The 17,374-nt window shown below is 28.7% G+C and overlaps 1 non-coding gene across 1 annotated transcript; it reads left to right on the top strand.

Annotated features, from left to right (window-relative positions):
• Nucleotides 1-12,510: 12,510 nt before the first annotated feature.
• TRNAR-CCU (transfer RNA arginine (anticodon CCU)) lies at nt 12,511-12,583 on the top strand. The gene has a single exon. It is a non-coding gene; the product is annotated as a tRNA-Arg (tRNA).
• Nucleotides 12,584-17,374: the final 4,791 nt, after the last annotated feature.

Raw genomic sequence — 17,374 nt, 5'->3', positions numbered from 1 at the left:
AAATTTGAAATTTGCCAAAACGTTGCAACGCAGAGACAAACGGTGCCTAAGAATCCATACCATTTGTATTAAATCGTTGCTTGTGGCCTATACTGCAATGATTCTAGACCAAAATGAGATTTCTTGGATTCAGAGCAAGCTGCAATCTGATCGAACTCAACTGCCACAACGCTTGTGGCCTATACTGCAATGATTCTAGACCAAAATGAGATTTCTTGTGTAACCTGCCGATGTTTCGCGTGAACAATCTGGTAGGCAAGGCATGTTTTTGTAAGAACAAGCGACACCAGTTAATTTGCGTAGCAGAATGTTTTACACTTGTGGGTGACAAAAACTGAGTTTTATTCGTGTTATTCAGAGCCCATTTCACCCGCTAGTAGATGTTATAGTCTCCGACTCTCCAGTACTCGTATCCTCTCTGGGGCCTGACTGTCGTCTTCGCACAATCCGAGACACTGGCGATAAACTGTCTTGGAGTCAACATATGATGCGTCTGGCACTATTTTTGCAATCATTTTTTACATTTCTTTAATTATATGCGTGTTTAGGTGCTAGTTAGAGCCGGTAAAATCACCATGATGCTATTCAATTGATGTGCCAAAAACTCTTACAGCCGTTACCCTTGCGATCTTTCTCTAACAATAAAAGCTTTCCGGCAAATTCGAAGAAAATCATACGGAAGAGTAGAAACAGGATGATGCTTTAGTTTGTAAAATAGGATCATGAGCACTTGGTATCTTGATTTTTTCCTAGATTGTGCATATATGTGTGTGTCTATAAATCAAGGATAATGTCAAACAATCTATCATGATGTTTTAAATATTAAAAAAATCATAAATAATTTAATTTAACCTTTAATTGACTAATTTTTCAATATAATTATTATTTTTTCATCAACAATGTTTTGATTTAGATATTATAATATGAAGTATATCTATTATGTAAAATCATGTTTGTTTTTAGCATATAGTCATTGATTTTTTAAATAAGATTTGAAATTTTTTACAAATCTCATTTTACATTATATTAGGATTTACAATCAATACTATTTAATAATAAATGAAATATATTTTTTTTAATTTATCAAGGGTGATGAATCATCTCTTGATTACTTATGATAAAAATAAATATGTTTTAAGAATGAGGATAATTCCAAAGAATTATAATGGAAATGAAGGATAAAAATTAAGAAAGAACTATATGAAAAAAAAGATGTTGGTGTAAACCCTGATTAAGAATGAGTAATATTATTGTGAAACAATGGTAAGTCTGTAAAATAGGAAAGACAAAATAAATATATTTTGAAGTAATGAGATGGTCCTAAGAACTTAGTAAAATAAACGATATGATTCCAACATGGATTGAACAAGAAAATTCAGATTTCTTATGTAAAATCACGTACTAACTAATTTTACACTGTCAAGCATAACTTTTAAACTAACAGTCAGATCGGGTTGAACTTTTATGTGGAGTCACTTGACATATTGTTTTACCTTGGGTTAAAAATTTTAAGAAATCAAAGTTCAAGGAGGCCTTGAAAAAATATGGACAGTTGGGTGAAAAAAAATAAAGGTAAGCGAGGGGTAAAACAATCATTTAGCAATAAAATCCAGCTTCTTCTTCTCTTTAAAGTTGGCGTGAGCTGTTGGAAAATAAAAAAGAGAGAAGAAATTGTAGGTTAGGGTTTTTATTCTTTTTTAATTAAATTCATGAGAGAAAATTGTGAAATTAAGATAATAAATGCCTTAAAAGAGAGTAGAGGAAATAGAGATAGAATAAGGTTTATTTAAGCTTGGGAGAAAGAAGAAAAGTATAAACTATAAAGTTAGAAAGATAAGGAAGAGAGGGTGAAAGAAACCTTGTTTTCCTTTGCAAATTTCTTTTAATACCCTATGATTAGAAGGTAAGAACCATCTTTATTATGTTTGATTTTTGTTTTGGCATGAATTGAATCTAAAAGTGTTGAATAAATTATTATAGAATGTTGAATTTTATGGGATTGAGTTGTTGTAATGATAATTTTGGTTTAAAAGCATGTTCTTGGACATAAATGACAAGCAAATCTAGTGTGAATTGAGAAGTTGCAAGAAAAATATACCCTTTTTCACTGGGAAGATTTCAGCCAAGCCAAGATACAATAATTGGAGGAATGATTGTGTTGTGTAATTGTGTGTGTTTAACGTGTAATGATGCATTGATAATATGTTTAGAAAGGTTTAAGTAAAATTGTCTAGTTATGTATGAATGATTTGTGCTGTCTGATTAAGTTGTTTATTGAGAGACTTGTGTAAATGATGCTAAAAGATGTATTGAATGGTGAAGAAATGCATGAAAATACTTGTTTATGAATCAAACATGCAAGTTGAAAATCTAGTAGTTTTATTACATACATTTTAGTTGGAATTAGAACTAGTAAATTAAGTAATTTGAAACATATTTCTTTATGAAAGTTGTATTTAGGGATGTTAACTTTTAAATGGAACTGAATTTGCTTAATTTGGAGTTGTAAAACTCCAGATATAGATAGAAAACAAAAAAAAAAGGTCAAATTGAATTTTTATGGACAGATTGCATATTCTAATGTAATAGGTAGTTTTGGGTGTGTTGATGGAAGAATGAGGTTTTCTTTTATTCATCAAAGTTGTATATTTCTATCTTAGCTTTTCATAGAGATAAACCACACTTAAAACCTAGTTCTAAAACTTTATTTATGAATAAAAAAATAAAAATTATACAGGGTTGGGTGGACTAAACCAACCAAGACTAATATTTAAATTGACAAGAATAAGTATGAACATGAAAAATGCGTGTATGTGTGAGTCATAATAAAAATTGTGATTATGTATGACTGTTATGATCGAAAGAAAAAAAATATACGTTATAGATGTCAAATCAATTCTCAAAACATGATGAGATTAAATTATATATAAACATGTTTGTTAGTGTGATTAAGGAGGATAGATATATGGAACATCTCAAAATATAAACATTAAACTAATATTTATCATGTGTTTGAAAGTTTATTTCAATAATAGATGATGATGTGAGTGACTGTGAATTTTAATATTGATATGAGATACTTATTAAAATTCATAACGGACTTTCAAAGTAGAAACTTGGAGTAGGAGGAACATATCCCTACAAAGGCATCGGGTAGGTGTTTGACACCTCACAATTACTTTTAAAGTTTTATTAATTCTATAATAGTGAATCCTTTAAATGTATATTCGAACTTTTTATGTTGAAAGTGTGTACACACACATATAAAGAATGAGTAAAGTGAAAGAACTGAGAGAAATTGATTGGCATCTTTGTTTGGATGACCACATTTGATTGGCATCTTATGTGGATGATCGGATTTGATTAGCTTCCTTGTGTGGATGACCGGATCGTTATCCTTGTGTGGATGAGCAGATTTGATTGACATCTTGTATGGATGACCAAATTTGATTGACATCCTTGCATGAATGGTCGAATTTGATTGACATCTTTGTGTGGATGATCGAATTGGCATGCTTGTGTAGGTGGCTAAATTTGATTGGCATCCTTGTGTAAATGATCAAATTGGCATCCTTGTATGGATGGATAAATTTTATTGGCATCCTTATATGTATGGCCAAATATGATTTGATTGGTGTCCTTATGTGGATGGCCGAATTTGATTGGCTTGACATCTTTATATGGATGGAAAGATGAACAGATTTGATTGGCATCATTGTGTGGATGACTAGATTTGTTGGCATCCTTGAGTTGATGATCGTATTTGATTGGTATCATTATGAGGATGGCTAGAATAATGTGACAACTATATGGATAACAAGCTTTAAACAAGACATTAAAATATAGTAAAAGGTTTAAAGGTGATCGACACAGTTTAATGAATATGCCATGAGATGGGACTAATGGTATTAGTTGAGATTAAGAATGAGATTGTTTAATAGCCAAACAAGTATGGAAAAGTCATTAACGAAGAAAAAATCATGAGAGGTCATAAGGATGGTGGAGTAAGTGCTGGTGATAAAGAAATAAATTCAAATGGATATTGTGTGTATTGACACGATCAAAAAATTGATGTCTTCTTCCAAGTGCAGGAGTGTCGAAGTAATAAATAACTCGGTAAGACCATTGTCGAACCACAAGGAGGTTACTAATAATAATAATAATAAGTTAAAGAGGACTTTGAGATGTAAGATTAATTTGAGAATTCAACAATGATAAAAAAAAATATCAAGGTTAGAGGATCCATTAATACTATTAGAAATAAATATAGTATAAACTCTTTTTATTAATTAACTGGAAAACACACACAAAAGAGGTTTCAATCAAATGATTTATCCTTAATAGTTCATTATAAATTTTTAACATGATCATATTAATTATCTTATTTAAGTAACACCAAACTTTTAAATATTGTTAGGAATTCATGATGTTAACAACAAATCAAGTTCCTTTCATAGCACATGTGTAGGTTATATACCATACGGTTGGCTATGAAAGTGTCAAGCATTTGTTGTACCAAGTGTTATATAGCACAAATCTAGATGAATCATTTAACAAGCAAGGTATTAAAAATTAATAAGATAAAAAGATAGGACATGTTAATAACAAACTTTCTTGGATATAAACATTGAAGTCCATGTTGAGTTTATATTATACATATTCTAATACCATTAGTGAAACCTTTTCACCTTGACATAATAAACTTAGCTAAACATAATGAAGAAGAGAAACATGAATAAACAACATAAGAACATATGAATAGTAAAGAAAATGAAAAGTATAAACAAGTGATTAAGGAAAATATAACATGAAATAAAACTTAAACATTACAAAAATATAAAGAAAAAAATAAAAAGCATGATCTAAATTTGAACAGCCAAGATGCCTAAATGCATGACAAATGCCTCATTTTATAGGCCGAAATTTGAAACTATTGATTTGATGACTAATTGTTGAGTGGGTAGCCACATCTTGACTTGGTGAGAATCCTTATCTTCTTGTCTGAACAAAACATTATTGATAACGTCAAAATTTGAACAGACTTAACTCATGAAAGCTCTAGAAAATTGTCCCAGCTTTCCAGTAAAACAAATTGAGGTCATTTGGACTTTTAGAACTAGAGATATGGGTTGAACACTAAACAATGTCTTGGCCACAGGATAGATTCGGACTTCTCCGTTGTTGTTACAATTTGGACTTGAAAACGACATTTTTAAATATTGGACTTCGCATGAAAGTTTTAGGCATATGTCTCAAATTTCCATCCATATAGAGCAGACCTAAATCCAAGATCTATAGCTCTAGGTATGACTCAATGACTGAACAATGTTCCAGTTTAAATTGAATCAACATCTCTTTTTTAAGTTTGACCCTTTCTTTGTCATTTAAATTTCAATAGTTAAACTTATCAATCAATCTTTTGATTTACATGATAGACCTGTATTTAAGATGAACATTTACCATAAATTAAAGGTATCTTATAGTATCAGACTTGTTATTATAAAACATGTTTTCATTAAGTAGTTATTGATACTTCAAGTGTATAATGATGATATAAAACCTTGATAAAAATACACTTTTAAGTACTAATCATGTATTTAAGGGAGAAGGTTGGTTTGTTTAGAAAACTTATAGAAAGAGATTAAGATGAGGCGTAAATGAAAGATAGGATGGCTAAGACAACAAATGCATCCCATGAAAAGTATTGAATAATGGTGTTAGTAGTCAAATTAAAAGATGATGAATTAGTGTAGACCAATTCATATGATGAGTGAATGACCATTGTTCTTAAGATTTATTAATGAAATAATGGCGATGTTTAGATGTACTACAGGTGATGGCAATAACGGAAGTAAAGTGGATTAAAAGTGGGATGATAAAAAGTATATCTGTGTGTGTGTGATGTCAAGTTGAATTATCGAGATGAACTAATTATGTCTTGTTTCTAGGCTATTAAGAGAGCCAAATCATGGTGTAAGAATTGAAAAAAAAATAGGTTTTATGAAAGTTCACATGGGAGGATTTTTAGGCCCTAATGATAGCATAGGGTGCACAAGTGAAGATTAATTGAGTTTATAGTTGTAAGGAGGTTAGGTCATACAATTGGAGACTAGAAGTATGGACCAAAATTGTTGAAAGATTGCATGAGAACATACGTTAGGGCACTTGCCTCATTAAGAATTAAGAAGTGGGGGCTCCATGGAGGGACCCACTTTTATTTTGTATAATAAACAATAAATGTGTCACAAGATATAAAGTTAATTATTGTTTTAAACCAATAGTAGAGAATAAAACAAAAGTTTATATGATTTGTATCTGATTTATATTTTGGGGTTTTTATAGTAAATTAAGAATCTATTGGAATTGTACCAAATACTGATTTAAGTTATCTAAAAATTATAGGATTAGACACTTAGATTGATATGACTAATGAAAATCATGGTGTGGAATTGTATTGATAAAGGTAAGGTAAGTAATGGAATGGAAAGATGAGTTCACGTCTAAGTGGAATAATTGGAGTATAGACACTTATAAGGCTATAATCAGTTTGATTGTAAGAATAAGGATTGAATTGATTATTCAATAAGTTTAAGTATGGAAATGATTGGTTAAAAAGATAGGAAATCAAAGAAATTATTGATTTTTGTGCTAAAAATCTTTTAATGACTGTAATGATAATTAGTTGTATTATAATGTTAATTGTTTGTTCAGGTTCAACTCCAATATGCCAGAAGTAGTAGCTCGATACTATAAATTTTCTTTTTAACTATATGTAGTGGTTATAAACATTAACGCATCTTATATCTTTTGGGTCTATAAATAAATAAATTATGAATTTGTAACATGTGATCTAAAAGCTTTTATCTTTTTGCTCTTGTAAAGCTAACTCAAGTTATTCAAGCTGTTATTGTTTATGATTTTATTATGGTTCAAATGTTGTTTTATTTATTCTATTAACAATTGTCTTTAATGCTAAAAGAAGATGTGATATTTGAAAGAAAATGTGAATATGTTGTCAAAATAATGATGAGATATGATCTGAGATGATTAGATTAAAGAGTTTTAAAGTTGTTATGGAAATGTATGGATGTGTATCGATAACTTGGGATGTCCTGGAAATAGAAGAAACATCGCCAAAATTTTAATAAAAATTTTGCTAGTGCCTATATGAATATTTCAGAATGTGTAAAAAAAATTACTTTGTTTTTCCCAAGTTTCAAAGATCAAAAGTTTATAGAAATTTCAAGGTGTTACAATATCAGTCTCAACAGTTTTAATTAATATTCAGTCTTAATAGAGCATTGATTAGAAATATTTTATCAATAATACTTTAATGCAATATGAATCTCATAATTATAACAACTTTATAATTTTCTTTGTAAAACATTTTTGTCTCTAGTATTTTATCTTTACTCTAGATTCATTAATCAAATATTTAATTTATTAATAAGATATTTGATAAATATTAAAGATAAATAAGCCTTATTAATAAATTAAATTTATTTACATGAACAAAGTCAACGTCACATTAACCAACTGATTGGCTACAGAGCATATACACTACCAATAATTGTACTTATGAATAAACAAAATTGAGGCAGTAATCTCGTTAACATTCTAATCTTTTCATATCATAATCGATGAGCAAGGGAAATGATTTTTTAGTCATAAGTATTTTTCAAGTAAAAGATACCTGGGATGCAATTACCATATATTGATTAACTATCTAGGAAAAGCTCTAAAAGATAATCGATTACTTGGGATCTTAATTTGAAAATATTACGATTGGAGGAATTAGTAGAGTACAAACATTTATGTTATATAGTAAAAAATCCTTTGAACCTTGTAGACCAATAATTAATAAAAAGAAAAGTATGCTTGGGAGGAGATGTTATAAGAAAAGACCAAGCTCGTGCACTTGGATTTTTTTCAAAAAAATGGTTGGACGCACTTGCATTATAGAAAGAAGTTTGTGTCATGTTTGTGCACTTAGTTTTTTTTTTTTAAGGAGTAAGTGACACATCATCTACAACAATGATTTTTAGTCACCTCTAGTTACCATAAAATCAGGCATAAGTTTATGAATCTCTAAAACAATTTTTTATCCTTTTTATTTTTTTCTAAAACACACCTAGAAAATTTTATTAAAACCTAGAGATGACAATTTCACCTGAATAGACCAGAAATAATCTAAATAGGTAGGAATTTTTTTTCTTGTTCACATGTTGGTAATACTCGAAGTTAAAAAGTCAGGTTCAGATAGGGTATGAATATTGCCTTGATCGACTTGAAACCTAACCAAATCCAAATTACATAAAAGGCTTTAACGTTTGAGAATTTTACATTTTTACGAAGCATAAATAAATAGAAGTTAGATTTTTCACACATTAGTGCCATAGTTTTTCTAGCCACTTCTTGTTATTTTCTTTTAGCTTTTTTTTTCCTATTTTTTTCATAAATCAAACCATTAAATAAAGGTTGGATATTGGGTTTTTTGTTCTCCAATCTCTTTTTTTTTTTTTTTTTCTAGGATCTTATGTTTCTCATGAAGGGTAGAGGTTGGAATGAGTTTGGGTTATATTTAGTTAATTTTCATGCTGGTTTTGGATGGGTTTTCATTTATATTTGGAAGGATTTTGATTTGTGATTTCGATAAAGAGGCTATTGGATCGATTTGTGGTTATTTTAGGTTACTAGGATTTTGATATGTGATGGTTGTGAATTAGGGCTTTTGGATTTTGTTTTATGGTGAAGCTATGGTCGAGAAGGGTTATGTTAGTTAGGAAGAGATGGAAGAAGAGGCTGATTTCTGTTGAGTTTTTTTTGTGGTGGTTAATGATTGTTAGAAAAGGATATTATGTTTGTTAGAGGAGAAGGAAAAGGTTGATTTTTGTTGAGTTTTTTGTTGCGGTTTATGATTGTTAGAAAAGGATATTAGGTTTGTTAGAGAAGAAGGAAAATGTTGATTTTTGTTTTTTTGTTTTTTGTGATAGTCTATGATTGTTGGAGAGGGAGATTGGCTTTGTTGGAGGAGGAAGAAGTCATTTATAGAGAAAAGCTGTGATAGGAATGACAAATCATAGTACATTATCTTTTTGCTTGACTCTAAATTTTGCAATAAGTAGTACACCATTGTTTAGATTTAAGATACCCTAACTTTCCATTAAAAAAAGTTAGTTAGTGAAGGGAGGGTCTCTTTTTTCCTAAAATAATTGTCATTGTTTTGCTTCAATTAAGTTGCCATCCACACATAAACTTTAAGGAAATCAAATGGTTCTCTTGGACAGAAGTTGCTAATCGTTTTAGTTCCAACCTTTGTTTCAATATGGTTGATCATGAGCAAGGTTGTTAAAATTATTTTTTTAACATGACATGAAAATATAATATAAACTTGGATCATAAAATCATAAGTAATTTTTTTAACTAATTATATATTGATAATTCTAGTCAAGAAATTAAATTATATTAAAATCTGATAAAATGAGTCAACAATATCATAATCAATGAGTTATCTAAATAAAATGAGAGAGATAGATATTATGAATCAATAAATTAATGACATGGAGAAATAAAAAGTCTTAGATAAAATTTCTCAATACATGAGAATCACTGAAAGGTAGGAAGTACACATAAACCTAGTGATAACTTGATTGTTCTCATCACAATAAGTTTTGATAAACCCCTTTTATGTTGCAAGCTAATGCGTTTAAATTAGTGATTATCTAATATAAATTCAATAATGAAATAAACCCCAAAAAAATATCTAATGTGCTAGAAAAAAATTTAAATTAAAAATAATTATTTAAAATTAAATAAATAAATAAAATAAAATAATAAAAAAGTCTTTATATTAAATTTCTCCATATAGCCTGAATATTTAATTTCAAACATGTCGTTCTCTTTTAATTACAAACGTATAGTTGAAAAGTTTCATTCTCGTTTGGATGAATTATTGGGCTGCCAATATATAGTTGAAAAGTTTCAGATGTCTAGTTTATATCCCAAGTTTAATCGAAGCAAAATTCCACCGGTATAACTCTAGATATGTCTCAAACAGTACACGAAGGTTTTGTTTAACATATTTGACAATATTAGTTTACTAACTTTGACCCTCTAAAATATTATTTCCCTAACTCTTTTTTACCTTAAAATTTACCACAATATATTTTCATGTATCTAATATTTCCCTGTAAAATTTCAATTTTATCCAATACACAGTTTGAAAGATATGTTCAATCTCACAAAACAAGTCAGTAAACATTTTAAGGCCAAATTTAGACCTGACTTGGTTCATATTATAAATTTATTAAACTCGTAAAATCAGACAGAGTTTACCGATTTTGCACGAGTTAAGTCTAATTTTACCGGTTCAAGTTTTTAGTCCGATTTAACACATTAGATACATGTTGACTTATAAAATCATAAAATTTTACGAGTTAACTCACGATCTTAACAACCTTTATCATTGGCATAGTTGTTTATGTTCGAGTAACTAATTGGAGATTCAAGATATTGAATACCCCATATATAACTATAGATTCTCGAAACCCAATAAAGTCAGGTTTAGTTGTTACCTGATTAGGTTTTGGTAAAACATCTAGGTTGGGGTATGGATATTGTAAAACTCAACTTACGAATATCCATTGTCATTTCTATTAGAACCTCAATAACTCTATTGCTAGGTCCAAAACATACTTTAATTTATGTAAAAACTAAAATCAAGTCAAATCAAACTTTTTTAATTTTGATTTATATTTTTTCGATATAATTAGAGCTTCAAGCAACCTCTAATGAGCTCCCTACAACAAGATGAACCAATTGATACCAATATTAGTATTTTTCTCGTTGAATTGTGGCTAGTCGAATATTTTTCTCTCTCTTCTTTTTCAACAACTCTCTCTTCTATCCCAACAATCAAGTATTGAAATGTAAAAACAATTAATTTTTTATGACCAAATGATAAATGTAAGGAAATACAAGGATTGAAATGAAAAAAAAAAAATAGTGTATTCACTCTAAAATGAATAGTGACATGACTATGAAAAATGGAGTATATAAAAAGTACTTTATAAATAGTTAAATATCATTATGTTTTGGTTTATTAAAAGCAACTAAAAGATGTAAAACCTTATTATATAACATTGTTTATTATGCAAATTTTTAAGCTCAATCCCTTGATTGTTTTTATTCAATTTGGTCATTCAACTTTAGTTTCTTTCAAAATTGATATTTGGAAAAAATGAAAACTTCTTTCCATGTTTAGTATTAAAAGATGCATAAATCTGTAGTTCAATCCCTTAATTTTTATTTTTTAACGTTTTGTCCCTTATGGTTTTGGAATGTTTGTTTAGGTTCTAAAATTCATGTGATTTACATTTTAGATCCTAAAACTTTAGAGAATAGAGAGAAAGTCATTAAAAATTTTAGAAGGAGAGAAAGCTTTTGAGTTACTAGATTTCAGCCACCAATAACTTCAATTTTAATGTATATGAATTCGCATTCGAGATTAGAACTTAATAGAGGTTGTTTCCACATTCAATGATATCATAAAAAAAATATATTAGAGTACGAGAATATTTTTTTATTTGGTTTTATTTTGCCTTATCAGGTCAATCAAAATGTTTTTTTTTTTTTTTGTTAGAAACAAAAATTATTCTATGCACCTAGCCTTTAAGAAACAAAAGATAAAACACAATTGCATGGACATGGGTTTTCATGTTGGGTCAAGTGCATGCCAGCCTATATGCACTTAGCCTTTAATTTTTATCTTATTTTTTTTTCTCTTTTAACATTTTAGTTTAAATTTTTTAAAATATAATTTTTTAAATAATTTCTGAATAATTATTCAATCATGTCATTATTTTTAAATAACATTATCGTCTTTCATGATAATATTAGCAATTGAGTTTAAAATAGGTATATATGAATTTAATATGCATAATTTTATAAATACATATAAAATATATATTTTTGAAATTTTTATTGTGAATTTTTTATATAATTGTTTTCAATATTAGTTTTGTTATATCTTTTAAATACATTCACATCAAATTATCAGTTAATTATTTATTATTTTGTTTTATTAAAATTTTATTTTATAATTATGATAAGTTTTTATTTAAGAAAATGGAAGTTTTGATAAAAAAAAAAAATTATCTTAAAAAAAAACTGCATTAATAAGAGAAATACGTTTTGATAAAAGAGATATTGTTTTTTTAAGAATTATTTCAAATCATTATTCTTTTTTTCAACATTGATTTTAATTTCCTACAGTTTCTATGCACTAAACAACCACCAAGCAACAAGAATAATAATAATAAAAACAATATGGCACATTGTTTAACAATCTGCCAATTTGCCTTTTCCCAATGCTCTGATGAACTTTTACCCTTGTGATTTGCAATCGCAATCAGTTTCTCTTTCATCTCCGAGGAAGGTAATCCGGCGATATTTAAGATATCATCAGTGTTATTAAATAAATAAATTAAGTAAGCAGAGTTGCAGCATCAAGCGCCTGTAGCTCAGTGGATAGAGCGTCTGTTTCCTAAGCAGAAAGTCGTAGGTTCGACCCCTACCTGGCGCGTGAGCTTCTTGTTTTGTCTAGTTGGGCTTCATATGCTTTGCTGAAACCTGGAAGGAAGATATTCTTTATCTCTCTATTTTTAGAAGTACAATATAGATTGTATTTTATTTTTTTTTTATTTTTAAAAAATTATTTTTAATATCAATATATTAAAATAATTTAAAAATAAAAAATTAATTTAAAAAAAATTATCTAACTCCCATTTAAAATGCAATATCAAACAGGAGCTAAATATAATGCCATACCATAAATAGCATTATAGAGACTATCATTTCTTTGATGAATGCAGACTGCAGAATAACAATATCTTTAACATATCGAAGTTGGCCTTCTTTTTGCAAATCAATTTCTAGTTTTGATGTATTTGAAATAATAAGACTCTGTAACGGGTGAGATTCTAATTATGCAAGATGTTCTTTAAAATTTTCTTTTATTTAATTATATGATTGAAAGAATGGAGTTTCAAAACATATGTAATAATTTAAATGTTGTTGAAAAAATATAATTGTTAATATAATTTTTCTTGTTAATATATTTTTTTAGAAAAATATATAATTCCCATTAGCTATGTTGTTTATTACATATATCCAAAAAAACTCTAGCAATTTAAAATTAGGATAAAGACACGTATTCTTTAATCAATGCCTCTTTCTCTTATCTTATTAATATGTTTATGTTTTTTAACAAAAATATTTCTTATTGGAATTTTTAAAAAAAAAAAACATATAATAATCTTTGAAGCAAGTTTTAATTAGACAAAACTACAAAATAAGTAATTCATAATTTGACATGAATATATTAAAAAAAAAATAATGTTGATAAGAATCATATAAAAAAATTACAATAAAACTTTTTAAAAAAAAGATATCTCATTTGCTTTTATAAAACTATGCATATTGAATTTATATATAATTATTAAAAAAAATAAATCTCTAATATCACCACGGAAGACACTAATATTATTTAAAAATAATGAAATATTTAAATAATTATTTAAAAATCATTTAAATAAATTTATTTAACACTTATTCAAATATAAAATGTGAAAAATGAAAAGTAAGAAAAATATGATTAAAAACATTGATGGGTCAGGCACACATGGGCTGGACATGCGCGCTTAACCCATCTCGAGACTTGGGCACCTATTTTTTTTTTAAAAAAAATTAAAAGATGGATGACATGTTATCTACCTTGTTTTTATTTTTTTAAAAAAATTATGAACAACACATTGCTAACCAATAAAGATGATATAACATTCATCTGCTATCTTTTTTTAGTTACTATAGACAATTTTGGTGACCAGAAAATCAAGGTCTACATTTTCAGACCATAATAACTTAGATTTCAACTATTTTTTCATCTAAGAAATGAAAAAGAAAACATCCCATGAACCTATATAACCCCTTTTCAACTATAAAACACATGTTAATCACCAAAAAAAAACTCAAAATCCAACTATTTTGTTTTTTAAAAAATTATTGAGTTCTCGTTTACTTTTTGACATCATTCAAGGTGCAAACCTCCTCCATTAAGTTCTTCTCTCAAATACAAATTTATAGATATCAAGATCAAAGTCATTAGTTTATAAAATCCGACCACTCAAAGCTTTCTCTCTGAATAATTTTTTCAATGACTCTCTCCATTCCCTAAAGATCATAAAATCAAAGACTTTAGCCATCGAATAATTTTCACATCATAGAATCAAAGAGGGAGGAATTGAAACATGAAGATCAATCAACACAGACTTTAGCCATTGAATTTTTACAATAGTGTTAGCGAGAGCTTTGTATTTTGTCTCTGTGCTATATCAAGCAATTATGTGTTGCTGTTTTCAACTTCAAGAAATCAAGTTAGAGCCTAAATGGACATAATAAGCTCCAATGGATCATTTGTTGTCACGATTTTCTATTGAATCGGCATCACTAAAAGTCTGAACTTGAAGAGTAAATGATGGTTAGATCAACAAAGTATGATGTATATAATGTGCTTTAAATAATGCATGATTCATTTGAACGTGGCCCAATGTGCCTTTATAGGATGGTGCATATATTTGCTCACTTTATGGATAGCAAATGTAAGATCAAGTCAGGTAAGTGACAAATATTGTAGGCTATGAACAACACTGCGATATAACTATAGGTCATGAAAATGAACTGCGAGTAGAATTGATGTCAGACTGTGATGGGGTTATTGGGGTAATGCATGGCTTTGCCTTGTCTATTTTGTTGCAGACAAAAAGATCCAATATATAATATTATTGAGATAAAAACATGTTATGATCCTCTTGTATGGCTTCAATGCCTAGGAAGAAACCTAGTACACCTATATCTTTGACAACAACATTTTTCTATAATAAAAGAATAACACTGCTAATAGAATGAACACTAGAGTTAGTTAAGATTATGCCATCAACATAAATTAATAAATAGATGGTGATAGATCCATAATGATAAACATAAAGTGAATGATCAGTCTTGCTACCGATAAAACCAATGGCTTGTAGTTTGTTAGTCAACTTAGAGAACCAACCTCTTGGGGTCTGGCAAAGTCCATATAGTGACTTATTTAATTTGCAAACATTATTATGTAGCTAATGATGAATGAAACCTAGAGGCCGAGCCATGTAAACAAGTTTATTGAGAATACCATGTGAGAGGCATTTTGCACATCAATTTGTATTATATGCCAACCATGTGAGGCTACCAAGGAAAGAATTAATTAGGTTGTTGTTGGTTTGACAACAAGGCTGATATTCTCCCCAAAATCAATGCCCTCTTATTGATGAAACTTTTTAGCAACCAACCTTGTCTTGTACATGTCAATCTTTCCATCAATTTTGTTTTTAATTTTGTATACTCACTTACATCCAATAATATTGGCAGTATATGGTTCAAGAACTAAAATCCAAGTGCCATTAGATAATAAGACATCAAAATCCTTGTTCATAGCCTCTAGTCAATATGGATGTTTGACAGCTTTAGAGTGGCAGGAAGGTTCTAAGTCATTAGACTGAAATGTAAACATGAGAACTTTGAGAATAAGATAGCGAACGTGGGAGTTAGAAATCAATTTAGGTTTGTGAATTTTGTTTTTGCTGTGAGAGATCATAAGATGAACATTATAAGTCATTTAAAGTAGGGAGATGGATAATGAAAATGAATGTTGGTCTTCGGATTGTGTAACAACAATAAAATCTCTGATAAGGGAAAACATAGTAACATGAATAGAATTGTTCATACATGACGATGAATTCATAGAGAGAGGGCATATAGATATCGAGGAAGGTGTAGTACTTGTAGAAGGTGCAACACCAAACCAAGACATATTTAACTAATGAGGGAGATTAATAGAAGGAGCATGAGAAGGATACTGAACTAATGTAGGAATTTGGTAAGGAAAAACATATTCATAAAAAATAACATGACAAGAGACATACATTTTGCCAATAAAAACATTAAAACATTTGTAACAACAATGGGTAATGCTATAATCAATACATATGCAACTTTTAAAACAAAAATTCATTTTATGTTGATTATAAGGATGCAAATAAAGCCAGCAGGAACATTTAGAAGCTCTTAAAAAATTATAATATAGTTTTCGATGATGGACCATTTCAAAAAGGGATTTATTATAAAGCATTGGGGTTGGTAGTTTGTTAATGATAAAAATAGCAGAGTGAAATACATCTTCTCAAAAAAATTAGGGTAGATGAGAATGAGCAAGTAATGCTAGATCTATCTCAACAATTTGCTTGTGACGTCTTTCAATGACATCAGCATGTTGGTGCGTATAAGGATAAGTGATTCTATTTTGAATGCCTTGATGGTGTAAGTATATATTAAGGTTGCGAAACTCATCACCCCAAAAATTAAAGTGCTTTAATTTTGCTATTAAATTGATGTTCCATAGTTGCTTGAAAAAGAATAAATATATAATAGGCATTAGACTTAAGTTTTAAATGAAACAACCATATAAACTTAGTAGCAACATTTAAAAAGCTAATGTAATAACTTGCACCAGAAGTAAACAAGAGAGGGGTTAATCCCTAAACATCAGAATAAATTAACTTCAAGGGTTTTGAAATAGATACATGTATAAGTTTAAAAGGAAATGTATGCCTCTTAACCGATTGACAATAAGAACAAATGGAAGAACTGTTAGTTTTTATAAATAAATAAATAGCTTTATTAATGATAGAAAGAGAGGCATAACCAATATGACGAAGCTAAAGAGAAGTAGAAACGCAAACACCAGAGAAATATTGTGGCTGAAGATATGCAATGAAAGTAGAAAAGCTATAAAGACCATTACCGAGTGGTTCACGATGTCGGATGTTACTTAAGTAATCCTTCACAAGGAAGAAAGAAACATGAAATTAAAAAAAAAACATTATTTTCAATATAAAAAATGATGAACAAGAAGAATATTTTTATGAATTTCTAGCACAAGAAGTAATAGGTTAAAAACAAAAGATTTGAAAAGATAAGAAAGAATGGAAGTGCCACTCCTTGCTATTTTTAGATCTACACTATTGGACACCTGAATATAACCCTGGCCTTCATAGTTGTTCATGGAAATATAAAGATTGTTACCATCATTGGTAAGGTGACGGGTGGCTCCTGTGTCGGAATTCCTATCATTCTCATTAGATGGAAATTGAGCAGTAATCATGGCTTCAAGTTGAGGCTGGTGAGGTTACTGATCTTGATAAAAGACATTAAAATGATGATAACATTTACTGGCAATATGGCATTGTTTAAAACATACCTAATATATAACAAAAATGAA

Source organism: Populus alba, chromosome 3 (genome assembly GCF_005239225.2).
Source record: "Populus alba chromosome 3, ASM523922v2, whole genome shotgun sequence".
Lineage (NCBI taxonomy): Eukaryota > Viridiplantae > Streptophyta > Magnoliopsida > Malpighiales > Salicaceae > Populus > Populus alba.
This window is presented reverse-complemented; position numbering and strand designations above follow the sequence as displayed.